The 13,198-nt window shown below is 41.3% G+C and overlaps 1 protein-coding gene across 2 annotated transcripts in view; it reads left to right on the top strand.

Annotated features, from left to right (window-relative positions):
- Window positions 1-8,048: 8,048 nt before the first annotated feature.
- LOC109561560 (zinc finger protein 26-like) overlaps window positions 8,049-13,198 on the top strand; it is a 28,875-nt gene continuing 23,725 nt past the window's right edge. Inside the window, exon 1 of one of the 2 annotated variants that reach the window (XM_019964098.2) lies at window positions 8,049-8,254. The gene's annotated coding sequence lies outside the window, so the exon portion shown is untranslated. The other variant, XM_019964097.2, reaches the window with a different exon arrangement.

Genomic DNA, 13,198 nt, shown 5'->3' on the forward strand with positions numbered 1-13,198 from the left:
TCAGAAAATGGAGATCATGGCATCTGGTCCCATCACTTCATGGGAAATAGATGGGGAAACAGTGGAAACAGTGTCAGACTTTATTTTTCTGGGCTCCAAAATCACTGCAGATGGTGACTGCAGCCATGAAATTAAAAGACGCTTACTCCTTGGAAGGAAAGTTATGACCAACCTAGATAGCATATTCAAAAGCAGAGACATTACTTTGCCAACAAAGGTCCGTCTAGTCAAGACTATGGTTTTTCCAGTGGTCATGTATGGATGTGAGAGTTGGACTGTGAAGAAGGCTGAGCGCCGAAGAATTGATGTTTTTGAACTGTGGTGTTGGAGAAGACTCTTGAGAGTCCCTTGGACTGTAAGGAGATCCAACCAGTCCATTCTGAAGGAGATCAGCCCTGGGATTTCTTTGGAAGGAATGATGCTAAAGCTGAAACTCCAGTACTTTGGCCACCTCATGCGAAGAGTTGACTCTTTGAAAAAGACTCTGATGCTGGGAGGGATTGGGGACAGGAGGAGAAGGGGACGACAGAGGATGAGATGGCTGGATGGCATCACTGACTCGATGTACGTGAGTCTCAGTGAACTCCGGGAGTTGGTGATGGACAGGGAGGCCTGGCGTGCTGCGTTTCACGGGGTTGCAAAGAGTCGGACATGACTGAGCAACTGAACTGAACTGAACCAGGATTTCAACAACTATCTGTATGACTATCCTGTTTCATCTCTTTCACCAGGATCAAGTTATCTTCCGGTTTGCGGATTGTTTCCTTCTCATTGAGTCCTGACAGGGCAGAGGGCAGAAAGAAAAAGCAAGCTCTCTCGTGATTAGCAAGGGTAAGAATCACGTCGTAAAGGCTTCACCCTCGATAGAAATGAGAGCTTCTATCGAGGGTGTGAAGCACTGCTACAAAGATCAATAGACCATGTGTTTACAGAGAGAACTACTGGACTGGCCAAAAATATCGTTTGTGTTTTTCTGTAAGATATTATGTAAATAATACAATATATAATAAGTTGCTCACAGAATAGATTCATCTGTCTTCCCCAAAAAAGTCTCTGACATCAGTGGTCCATTCCTGGAAATTCATTATTCCTCAAGGAAATCTATACTCTCATTTAAAAAAAAAAAAAAAAAGAACAACAAATGAAGTTACATGAAAGACACAAAGGACTTTTCCGGCTCTAAGGTTTGTTGATTAAACCTGTTAGTCCAAACTTAGTTCCAAAATGTACCTCAAATATGGTTTCATTCACTTAACAATATTTGAGAGGCTCACTGTGGTACAGACTTGCTATGCAAGCCAAAGTTGGCCAAATATATATCTTGACTCCTAGGGAGTATATAGTCTAGACTTTAGAAAAGAGTAGGGAAGAGAGTGAGTCAGGGAGAAGCAGGACTAGAAGAAACCTAAACAGGAGGCTTGAGATAATTTATCAATATAATCGAAGGTATTTAGGCAAATTAGGTTAATTTTATTTCATCCCTGCAGACCATATACACTTCCTTTGATTCTGAGGGTTTTAGTTTATGCAGTCCAGGCCCCTTTAAGGAGGAGGTGAACATTGTCAGTCTTGCTTTCCTTAAGCCTTGTGCAACAATGTGTTTTGCCTGAGATCTGGCCTTTCTTTAGGAGCTAATGATTACACAGCATAATGTCTTACTCATGGAAATGCTTTTCTCAATGGCACCCCACTCCAGTACTCTTGCCTGGAAAATCCCATGGATGGAGGAGCCTGGAAGGCTGCAGTCCATGGGGTCACTGAGGGTCGAACATGACTGAGCGACTTTACTTTCACTTTTCACTTTCATGCATTGGAGAAGGAAATGGCAATCCACTCAAGTGTTCTTGCCTGGAGAATCCCAGGAATGGGGAAGCCTGGTGGGCTGCCGTCTATGGGGTCACACAGAGTCGGACACGACTGAAGTGACTTAGCAATAGGCTCTATGGTAATTGTTATAATTGTAACAAATCTTGCCTGGGAACCTGTGTCTCAAGACTTGTAGCCCAGATTACACAGCAACAGTATATCTTGCTCAGAGAGCTTGCCCAGAACCTGCTATCTCTGGCTAATCTTGTGCCCAAATTATCTCAGGATGTATGCTTTGGGAAAAGGTCTGATGGAATTCTTTCCACCTTGAGGTATCATTTTTGTTTATTCCCAGCAGCCAGTTGAAAATTATATAATGCCCCACTTAAACTAGTGATGCGGGCACTCTTGTGCCCCTTCCAGTGATTTTATCGGAAGCTTTCTCTATCACTGTTACTTTAATAAACTTTACTGCACAAAGCCCTGAGTGACTGGGACTGTGTCTTTTGGTCCTGGACTGAAATCATCTCTTCTGGGGCCACGAACCTGTTTGACACTGGTCTCAATGCTAAGCTATCAATTCTAAATTTCATATAGTAAATAAAACTTAAATTTTGAATGACATATATTAATTTTGAAGAGACAGTTTTCAGTGAACACAATGTCATGGCTTTATATAATTGGCATTATCTCATTTTTATTTTCTTAAATTAAAAAAATATGTATTTGTTTATTTATTTGACTGCATCAGGTCATAGCTGTGACTAACAGGATCTTGCATTGTGGCCTGTGGGCTTCTCCCTAGTTGTACCTTAGTTGTTCCACGGCATGTGGGATCTAGTTCCTTGACCAGGGATTGAACCCATGGCCCCTGCATTGGAAGGTAGATTCTTAACCACTGGACCACCAGGGAAGTCCTATCTCTTTTTTATTTTAATTGATGCATAATATAATAACATAATAAGATGCAAAAATATTAAACACATGAAGAGTTTTTACTAATATATATCTTCATAGCTACTCACCTGATGAAGATATAAAACACTTCCATCACCCAAAATGTGTCTTTGTGACCTTTCTCAGTCAACATTTCCCACATTCAAAGTACCCACTATACTGATTCCTATGTCCATCAATGAGTTTGACTGCTCCTAGATTTCATAAAAATGGCATCATATAATGTATACACTTTCATGACAATCTAACTTATGTCTGAAGTTTGTCAATGTTGTTGTGCATAGGAGTATTTGTTCTTTTCATATTAATGTGGAATTTTCTGTATTTTGGTGTGCCATATTTTGTTTATCCAATCTAGCACTGATGGGCATTTGAATTATTTCCATTGTGGTGCTATCTTTCAAATTGCTGCTGTAAACATTTTCAGACATGTTCTGTGAATATAAGCACTCATTTCAGTCAGGTGTATACCTAAGAGCAGGAGGGCTATGATGTAGAGTAGGAGTATAATTAGATTTAGTGCATGTGCGTGTTTCCAAAGTAATGGAATCCATTTATGCTCCAGTATAAATATCCTAGTACACTAGTAGTATATGAAAGTCCCCATTGCTCCATGTCTTTGCCAGCCCATGGTATTTTTAATCTTTTGAACTTTAGTCATTCTGGTGGGTGAATTGATGATTTTTTTGCAGGAGGGAGAGGGGCACATAGTGTGCCATGCGGGACCCCATTTCCTCAACCAGGAATCCAATTCAAGGCCCGTGCAGTGGAAATAAAGAGCCTTAACCACTGCACAACTAGGGAAGTCCCAGTGATTATCTTGATATGCCTAATGGTATATGAAAGAGACCAAGGATGAACACCTTTGCATGAAATGTTCCCTTGGTATCTCTAATTTTCTTGAAGAGATCTCTAGTCTTTCCCATTCTATTGTTTTCCTCTATTTCTTTGCACTGATCACTGAGGAAGGCTTTTTTATCTCTCCTTGCTATTCTTTGGAACTCTGCATTCAAATGGGTATATCTTTCCTTTTCAGGAAATGCCTCCTCAGACAGCCATTTTGCTTTTTTGCATTTCTTTTTCTTGGGGACAGTCTTGCTCCCTGTCTCTTGTACAATGTCATGAACCTCCATCCATAGTTCATCAGGCACTCTGTCTATCAGATCTAATCCCTTGAATCTATTTCTCACTTCCACTGTATAATCCTAAGGGATTTGATTTAGGTCATACCTGAATGGTCTAGTGGTTTTCCCTAACTTCTTCAATTTAAGTCTGAAACTAAACAAAAACTATAAAAAAAAAAAAAAGACCTTCATCACCCAGATAATCACGATGGTATAATCACTCACCTAGAGCCTGACATCCTGGAATGTGAAGTCAAGTGGGCCTTAGGAAGCATCACTATGAACAAAATTAGTGGAGGTGATGGAATTCCAGCTGAGCTATTTCAAATCCTAAAAGATGATGCCATGAAAGTGCTGCACTCATTATGCCAGCAAATTTGGAAAACCCAGCAGTGGCCACAGGACTAGAAAAGGTCAGTTTTCATTACAATCCCAAACAAAGGCAATGCCAAAGAATGCTCAAACTGCACAATGGCACTCATCTCACACACACACTAGCAAAGTAATGCTCAAAATTCCCCAAGCCAGGCTTCAACAGTAGGGAACCATGAACTTCCAGATGTTTAAGCTGGTTTTAGAAAAGGCAGAGGAACCAGAGATCAGTTTGCCAACATCTGTTGGATTATGGAAAAAGCAAGAGAGTTCCACAAAAACATCTACTTCTGCTTTATTGACTATACCAAAGCCTTTGACTGTGTGGATCACCACAAACTATGGAACATTCTTAAAAAGATGGGAATACCGGACCACCTGGCCTGCCTCCTGAGAAATCTGTATACAAGTCAGGAAGCAAGAGTTAGAGCTGGACATGGAACAACAGACTGGTTCCAAGTAGGGAAAGGTACATCAATGCTGTACATTGTCACCGTGCTTATTTAACTTATATGCAGAGTACATCATGAGAAGCGCTGGGCTGGATGAAGCACAAGCTGGAATCAAGATTGCCGGGAGAAATATCAATAACCTCAGATATGCAGATGACACCATCCTTATGGCAGAAAGTGAAGAAGAACTAAAGAGCCTCTGATGAAAGTGAAAGAGGAGAGTGAAAAAGTTGGCTTAAAGCTCAACATTCAGAAAACGGAGATCATGGCATCTGGTCCCATCACTTCATGGGAAATAGATGGGGAAACAGTGGAAACAGTGACAGACTTTATTTTCTTGGGCTCCAAAATCACTGCAGATGGTGACTGCAGTCATGAAATTAAAAGACGCTTACTCCTTGGAAGAAAAGTTATGACCAACCTAGATAGCATATTCAAAAGCAGAGACAGTACTTTGCCAAAAAAGGTCCATCTAGTCAAGGCTACGGTTTTTCCAGTAGTCATGTATGGACGTGAGAGCTGGACTATAAAGAAAGCTGAGAGCTGATGAATTGATGCTTTTGAACTGTGGTGTTGGAGAAGACTCTTGAGAGTCCCTTGGACTGCAAGGAGATCCAACCAGTCCATCCTAAAGGAAATCAGTCCTGAATATTCATTGGAAGGACTGAAGCTGAAACTCCAATACTTTGGCCACCTGATGGGAAGACCTGACTCATTTGAAAAAACCCTGATGCTGGGAAAGATTGACAGAGGGAGAAGGGATCAACAGAGGATGAGATGGTTGAATGGCATCACCGATTCAACGGACATGAGTTTGAGTAAACTCCAGGAGTTGGTGATGAACAGGGAGGCCTGGCGTGCTGCAGCCCACGGGGTCACAAAGAGTTGAACACAACTGAACAACTGAACTGAACTGAACTGAAGGATGAACATTTCTGCACAGGAAAGAGATCATAAATTTCACTAAAGGAAGTTCTTGAGAATCAGTTACTTCTGTTTCATTTTTTACTACTTATTTTTTATCTTATTTTTAATTATACTGGGTATTCATTGTTACAGGCTGGCTTTCTATAGTTGTAGCTGGCAGGGGCTGCTTTCCAGCTGTCATTGGATGGCTTCCCATTTCAATGGCTTCTTTTGTTATGGAGCACAGACTCGAGGTGCACTGACGTCATTGGTTGTAGCACAGGGCCTCAGTCACTGCGGCTCATGAGCTCTAAATCATGGCCTCAGTAGTTGTGGTGCTCAAGCTCCTCAGTATGTGGAATCTTCTTGGACCAGGGATCAAACACACATTCCCTGCGTTGGCAGGTGGATTCTTATCCACTAAGCCATCAGAGAAGTCCAAGAATCAGTTGCTTTAGGAAGTGAAAACTTAGAAGAAGCTCAAGCTATGGTATTTCAGAAAAAGAGTGACAAAGCATACACTCAATGAAGTTGAAGATTAGGTATTTCTGATTGCCAGTGTATTTATATAGGTTATTACAGTGATTCTCCCATCCCAACATCCACGTCTCCTCATAAGGACAAGAAAAACATGCTGGCAAGTTTCCTCAGGGCCCCATTCATATCCCTGTCCCTCAAGCTGTAGATGAAGGGTTCAGCATAGGAATGACCACAACGTACCTTACTGAGACAATTGCCTGCTTTGAGGAGGAGGGGGAGAAGGCAGAACTGAGATATACTCCTAATCCTGTCCCATGGAATAAGCAAATGACTGTTAGGTGAGACCCACAGTACACAGAAAGCTTTGTAGTTCCCCTCCACCAAAGAGATGTTCAGTATGGAGGAAATAATCCTAGAGTAAGAGAAAAGGATCCCAGAAAGTGGAGGAATTCCCAGCAATGCAGTCACAGAACACAGCATGATGTAATTGCTGAGAGCATCCAAACAGGCAGACTTGAGCACCACAGCAAATTCACAGAAGTTCAGAATTTCCATGTGTGTGGAGAATGAGAGATGTAATACCATCAGACTGTGCAAGAGGCTGACTAGGACACTGAGAAACCTAGAGACTAGAGCCAGCAGGGCACACAGGTGGGGACTCATGGTGACTGTGTAGTTCAAGGGGTGGCATATGGCCACATAGTGGTCATCGGCCATTCAGTTGGGAGGAAGTTGTCCAAATACCCCAATACCAAGAAAAAATACATCTGGATGATACAACCTTCATAGGTGATAACTTTGCTCTGTGTCTGGATATTTGCTAGCATTTTTGGAACTACAGTGGAATTGAAACAAATATCAGAAAGAGACAGATGGGAGATGAAAAAGTATATTGGGGGTGGAGGTGGGGGTCAGAGCTGACAGTGAGGATGATGAGGTTCCCGAGCACCAGGACCAGGTACATGGACAGGAAAAGCATGAAGAGGAAGGGCTGCTGGTCTGGATCTTCTGAGAGTCCCGAGAAGAGGAATTTTGAGACAACTTTTTGGTTTTCTGCATCCATGTAGCTGATCACTGTGCCAGGTAACTGACAAAGCAAAGCTAATTCAAACAAACAGGAGTCCCCAAATATAAAGAAACTTTATCCTATTAATGAACACCCCCAGAAAAATGGACATGAGTTTGAGCAAATTCTGGGAGATAGTGAAGGCTAGGGAAGCCTGGCGTGCTGACGTCCATGAGGTTGCAAGGAGACACGACTGAGTGACTGAACAATCAGAAAAACGAGGGAAAAACCACACACATTTTGACTAACAATCGAATATTCCTTCCCTGAGAGCATGATAAACACCATTATCTTGTACAGATATTATTTTAGGGAAAATTTCTTCCTCTCTTCTAACTTTTTCACAAATGAGACTGCCTTCAAGACCATCAACTTTTGTGGTGTCCAGCTCAGCTTCAGCCTATTTCAGGTGTAGCATGTCAATGGCTCGAACGTTCTTCCTTCTTTGGGGTGGAGTTTTGCCTCTTGGATAATTCTGCTTTTTCCAAAATTTCTGTAGTAGTCGAGCAGCTCCATATGTGTTTGTGGTGCACTTACTTTGCTCTGTGGCCCTACCCCCTGACAACAACGAATTTGATCAGAAATTGGTGTCTGGCCGAATCTGGCCATCTCAAGGATTGCCAGGTTTGTCAATATGGGAGAATCTAATTTTAAGCGCTCCCGGAATCTGAGAACAGGCAGGCAGAAAAGTTTTTGAGTCGCATCGTCTTGGGTGGGTAACCATCGCCAGCCTCTCCTTTCTGCCCTCCAAACCCAGAACTGTTACTCGTCCCAAAACTCGCCTCCAAAACTATATCCTGTTATGGGCCCCGCCTTCTGCTCGCAGCTCCGCCCATAGACTTAGTTCTGGCCTCAGCCGCTTCCGCTGGGCCTATTTCTGCCTTCAGTCCGCGTTCTGAGCTGACCTAGAGGTCTCGCCCCAACGCGACGAAAACTACCGTAACGCCAAGGGAACTTGCCAATCAATCGAACTTGAATGGCAGCCAGCGTCCTGGAACCCCGCCCCTCTACAGCCGTGGCACTAAGCGGAAGTGGCGTCACAGGCTCGCGACAGCATTTTGGTCAGGCTGGTCTACGCCTGGTGGAAAGAGGTAGGCTAGTCGTCCTGTGTTTCACATTGTTGTGGGTGAGTCTTGCGTGGAGGCAGGGTTCTGGGCTGCACCGAGGTCGTTATACAGCACGTTGGGCCTGGCTTCCGGGGGGACTCCTGAGAGAGGCCTGGCCCCTCCTTTCGCGTCCGTAGGATCAGAGTCACCGTCGGGTGGTAAGTGCTGTGAGGGCGCGTCTGCGGGGTGTAGACATTGACTGTGCTTTCCTATTCGAAAGCCTCCAGTGAGTTCTTTATGACTTTCGTCCACGAGGAAAAGAATATCCGCTGTCCCAGTGTGCGTTGCTCCGTCCCCCACGTCCTCCGGGTGTTACGAACCTGGCTACCCTGTCCTGTTGCTCAGAGTATTGGGGAGAGTTGGTTTAAACGCCTGCTTCTTTTGTATGAAAAATAACGTTTCACCAAACAATTTGGCTTTCTCTTTGCGCGTTGTTTTTGAATATTTCATAGAGGTACAGATTCCTCGGATCAAGGAACGCGCATATTACTCTGTTTATATGTATGTAGATTACAGAACTTGTTTTAAAAACGCACACATACACACAGCGAGAGCAGTTAAGTCATCTGAAATACCTAGGGTCGTAAGATCCCACAGTCAAACACGGGTCTCCAGGAGATACGATGGAGGCTTTTTGATACAAGTTCAAGAATGAGAAACCATAAATAACTTGTTTGGATTAGATGTGTATTTCCCCACATTATGTGATTGTGTAACGCCTAGAACCTCAATAAAATGTGACCTTCCAGTACAGTGAATGTTCGTTGTCGTAGATTCATTTAGTTTTAGAATTTTCCATGCTTGTTCTCTCCTCAATTTACGAATACACCATGGTGAGCTGTTTGACAATAAGTTGAAAATAAATCGCATACATGATGACTTGCCTTTTAAATACTTGGTAATACTTCTTCTAAAGATATGGGCATTATCCTACTAAATATCTGAATTCCATTATTTCACATAAGAAAGATAAAAATAATAATATTTTGAAGTATCTACTATAATAAGTTAGCCTCTCCACGTGGTTCCAAAATGTGTTTTTGGTACTTTGGGGATCTAGAACCCAATCAGGGCTTTTATGTGACAACTGTTAATGCCTTTTTGTCTTTTTTTAACCGAGATCACTTCCCGTTGTTTGTCTATTAAGTTCATTATATTGACACTTTGAGGAGTCACACATTGTTTAAAAAGTCACAGTTTTATATTTGTGCTTTTATATTCACAGTATGTTTAAGTTTTCCTTCATATCGTGTAGTTTCTGTCAGTTGGTAATTGGTTGAGAGCCATGGTTGGCAAACTTATTGTCTGAAAAGGTCCAGATAATTAGTGCTTGATGTGTCACGAGCAATAAGGTATGGAATTACTCAACTCTGCCTTAGTAGTAGAATAATACTGTCGACTTAGGGAAACAAATGGGCATATCTGTGATCCAAATAACTTTATTTACAAAAACACACCCTATGACCAAAATGTGCCAACTCCTGGTATATTCTACTGGTTATTTCTTAGGCATATTTTGAAGGTGATGTTGTGTACATCAAGTTGGATTCCATCAGGAGATGTAAATTTAGGATATCCCTTGGTTGTGTTGCTCAGTAGGACTATTTGCTTAAGCTAGGAATCATCAGAGTTTTCTATTTTAAAAGTAGACTTTCCTATAAAGTCCTATGTGCGGTGATATTCTGATCCTCAGAATAACTTGTTTCCCAGCACCTTCCTATAATTTCTTTTAGCATCTGTTATTGTGTGAATAAACTTCTCTGTATATTGTTTCATCTTTTGGGGGTGTACTTTGAGGGTCAGCTTCTAGATTGTTTTTCTAGGTCATCAAACAAATATATATTTACTTCAGTGGATATTAAATTCTCTTAGATCTTATGCCATTTTGTAGTTTCTGATCAACTTTTAAAAGGCATGTCTAAAACTGATTATGAAAAAATGCAAGGAACAGATTTTAGTTTTGACATCAGGATGCTTGTTTTTAAGAAGAATGTCCCAAAAGAATTTTTTCATCTTCAATGAAAAATACATAGTTTTTCAGAACTATAGCATTTTGATTTATATGTTTTTGTTCCAGGACATTTCATGTGAGTCTTACTTTATTTTTATGTTGCAGTCCTGTTTTTTATATTCCCTCAATTGTGTGTACTGTACTAGAACATTTTGTGAAAAGTGGCAAATTGTCTGGCAGTCCACAAGTGATTGTAGAATAACTTTAATGAGTTAGACTCTGTGCCAGGGACAGAGAAACAATGGTGGTATGTATACCTGTGGCTGATTCATGTTGATGCATGGTAGAAACTAACATAATATTGTAAAGCAATTATGCACCAATTGAAAATAAAAAATAATAAGTCTGTTGTTGTTCAGTTGCTCAGTCATGTCCAACTCTTTGCAACCCCATGGGCTACAGCATGCTAGGCTGCCCTGTCCTTCACCATCTCCTGGAGCTTATTCAAACTCATGTCCCTTGAGTCATTAATGCCATCCAGCCATCTCGTCCTCTGTTATCTGCTTCTCCTCCTGCCTTCTATCTTTCCCAGCATCACGGTCTTTTTCAATGAGTCGGCTGTTCACATCAGGTGGCGAAAGTATTGCAGCTTCAGCTTCAGCATCAGTCCTTCCAGTGAATATTCGGGACTGATTTCCTTTAGGATTGACTAGTTTGATCTTTCAGTCCAGGGGACTCTCAAGAGTCCTTCTCCAGCACACAGCTGTAAAACAAATTCTTTGGCACTCAGTCTTCTCTCACATCCATACATGGCTACTGGAAAAACCATAGCTTTGACTATACAAACTTTTGTCAATAATGTCTCTGCTTTTTAATATGGTGTCTAAGTTTCTCATAGCTTTTCTTCCAATGACCAAGACTTATCTTGCGGGTGCAGTCACCATGTGCAGTGATTTTGGAGCCCAAGAAAATTAATCTGCCACTGTTTGCATTGTTTCCCCATCTATTTGCCGTGAAGTGATGGGACCAGATACCATGATCTTCAGTTTTTGAATATTGAGTTTTAATCCAGCTTTTTCACGCTCTTCTTTCACCTTCATCAAGAGGCTCTTTAGTATATCTTTGCTTTCTGCCCTAAGGGTGGTATCATCTGCATATCTGAGGTTATTGACATTTCTCCCAGCAGTCTTGATTCCAGCTTGTGCTTCATCCAGCCCAGCATTTCGCATCATGTACTCTGCATATAAGTGAAATAAGCAGGTGACAATATACAGCCTTGATGTACTCCTTTCCCAATTTTGAACCAATCTGATTTTCCATGTCCAGTTCTCACTGTTGCTTTTTGACCTGCATACAAGTTTCTCAGGAGGCAGGTAAGGTGGTCTGGTTTTTTTAATCTTTTTAAGAATTTTCCAGTTTGTTGTGATCAACAAAGTCAAAGGCTTTAGTGTAGTCAGTAAAATAGAAGTAGGTGTTTTTCTGGAATTCCCTTGCTTTTTCTATGATCCAGTGGATGTTGACAATTTGATTTCTGGTTCCTCTGCCTTTTCTAAATCCAACTTGTACATATGAAAGTTCTCAGTTCACATACTGTTGAAGTCTAGCTTGAAGGATTATGAGCATTATCATGTTGGCATGTGAAATGAGTGCAATTGTGTGGCAATTTGAATATTCTTTGGCATTACCCTTCTTTGGGGTTGAAATGAAAACTGATCTTTGCAGTCCTGTGGCCAATTAAAAATAAAAAATAAGAAATTTAAGACAAAACAACAAAAAAAATTCATATAGCAATTGTCTTATCTGCGAATTCATTTTTTAAATGAAAACCAGGCATTGTGTGACATGGACAAAGAGTGTCTTACTATGAGATGGTAATATATATTGGAAGGGGTTGATATTTAACTTATGAAGCAAAACATGGGTTGTTGTTGTTTAGCCCCTCAGTCGTGCCTAACTTTTTGAGATCTCATTGACTGCAGCATGTCAGGCTTCCCTGTCCTTCACCATCTCCTGGCGCTTGCTCAAACTCATGTCCTTTGAGTTGGTAATGCCATACAACCATTTTCTCCTCTTTCATCCCCTTATCCTCCTGACTTCAGTCTTTCCCAGCATCGGGGTCTTTTCTAATGAATCAGCTCTTCACAACAGATGACCAAAGTATTGGAGCTTCAGCATTAGCATCATTAGAGCTTGCAGTGAACATTCAGTGTTGATTTCCTTTAGGATGGACTGGTTTGACCTCCTTGCTGTCCAAGGGACTCTCTAAGAGTTTTCTTCAACACCACAGTTCAAAAGCATGAGTGTTTTGGCGCTCAGCCATCTTTATGGTCCAACTCTTACATCCATACATGGCTACTGGAAAAACCATACCTTCGACTATACAGACCTTTGTTGGCAAAGTAATGTCTCTGCTTTTTAATATGCTGTCTAGGTTTGTTATAGCTTTTTTTCCAAGCAGAAAGCTCTTTTAATTTCATGTCTGCAGTCACCATCTGCAGTGATTTTGGAACCCAAGAAAATAAAATCTGTCACTGATTCAATTGTTCCCTCATCAGTTTGCAATAAAGTAATAGGACCAGATGCCATGATTTTTGTTTTCTGAGTGTTGAGTTTTAAGCCAGCTTTTTCACTCTCCTCTTTCACTTTCAACAAGAGGCTCTTTAGTTTCTCTTTGCTTCTGCCATAAGGTTGGAATCATCTGCATATCTGAGGTTATTGATATTTCTCCCGGCAGTCTTGATTCCAGTTTGTGCTTCATCCATCCTGACGTTTCACATGATGTACTCTTCACATAAGTTAAATAAACAGGGTTACAATATACAGCCTTGACGTACTCCTTTCCCAGTTTTGAAATGGTCCTTTGTTCTATGTCCAGTTCTAACTGTTGCTTTTGACCTATATACAGGTTTCTCAGGAGGCAGGTAAGGTGGTCTGGTATTCCCATATCTTTAAGAATTTTCCACAGTTTGTTTTGATAC

This window comes from Bos indicus, chromosome 7 (assembly GCF_029378745.1).
Source record: "Bos indicus isolate NIAB-ARS_2022 breed Sahiwal x Tharparkar chromosome 7, NIAB-ARS_B.indTharparkar_mat_pri_1.0, whole genome shotgun sequence".
In the NCBI taxonomy this organism is placed as follows: Eukaryota; Metazoa; Chordata; class Mammalia; order Artiodactyla; family Bovidae; genus Bos; species Bos indicus.